Genomic DNA, 1,370 nt, shown 5'->3' with positions numbered 1-1,370 from the left:
TGAGGATCTGCCAGGACCCCAGGGGTGACAGCGGGACCCCAGTGACAGCTACGAGAATGAGCTGTGACACTGGAGACACTGGGGGCACTGGAGATCCCTGCCTGAGGGCACCCCCATGTTTCCCCCTGCCCTTGGCTCCCGTGGTTGCCCACCCTGCCCGGGAGGTGGCCACGGGTGGGGGATCCCATGTTGGGCTGCCCAGAGCTCCCCGTTCCAGTGCTCCCAGTACCCCCAGGGGCTCTCTTCCCTCCCCCAGTGCCAGGGGGCACAGGAACCTTGTCCCTCTTATTGGACACAAAACACAACTTTTGGATTAAACTGGGAGAAATGGTTTTGGTTTGTTCAGCTCTGCCTGCTCAGCTCGGGAAGGAGGAGGGTCCTGGTCCGGTTGTTGAGCAAACCACAGTCAGGCCTTTTTTGGCCATAGAAAGAATTCTCACCTTTGCAGCAGCTCGAATGCTGCGACAATCAAAGCCAAGGGGGTGGGGGGAGCCTCAGGTCCCGGCTGCCACCTGGGGCTGGCCAGAGCAGGGCTGGCCAATGCCCATCCCTGTGCAGTGGCCAAGGGGAGAAGCTCCACAAGAATATCCCGGCAGCCAAAAAACTTCTTGTGGGCAAAGCTGGGGGCATCTGAGCTTCAAAATGTGTCCAGTGCTGCCAGAGTAGCCCAAAATCCCTGGGAGAGGCAGCAGAGCCGTGTATTTGGGCACAGGGATGGTTCAGCAGCACAGGTGACCTTTAGGAGCCCCTGCCATAATTACAACAGCTCATTAAGTCTATGCTGCTCCCTCTCCTCCTCCTGCGCTGCTGTGTCAGGACCAGCAGTGGCACAGGAAGAGCAGCAGCTCCAAATGTGCTCTGGAGCCCCTGAGGAGCCCTGGCAGTGTCAGCAAGGAGCACCTGCTTTCCTCAACATGCCAGGGGAATTCAACATTCCCAGAGCTGCTGTGCCAGGGCTGAAGGAGGAAAAGGCAGTGAGAGGCTGAGCGTTTTCAGGTATTGTGGTGGAAAGGCACGAGAGGTGCTGCTGTGGGCCTGAGACCTGCCTGGGGTTGGATGGTGCCTTCCTTGCATTCCCATCAGGGAGAGCGGTGGCGGGTGTTGTGCAGGGTGTGTGCCTGGGCCGGGACACTGCTGCGCTGCCACTGGGCACCAGGATCCAAGCTGCTGCCTTCGTCTCTTCTGCCCGGGCGCTGCCGGTTCTGGTGCCGGCACCGATTGGTGCAAAGCGTGAGTTTGCCAAAGGAGCGATTTGGGCTCGTCCCTCCCGCCCAAGGCCGCCATGGCCCCTGAGGGGTTGGAGCAGGCACCGGGGCGCCCCCTGCTGGGCGGGAGTGCTCCCTGCAGCGCCCCCTGCTGGCCGGGAGTGC

This window comes from Erithacus rubecula (genome assembly GCF_903797595.1).
Source record: "Erithacus rubecula genome assembly, contig: scaffold_857_arrow_ctg1, whole genome shotgun sequence".
NCBI lineage: Eukaryota > Metazoa > Chordata > Aves > Passeriformes > Muscicapidae > Erithacus > Erithacus rubecula.
This window is presented reverse-complemented; position numbering follows the sequence as displayed.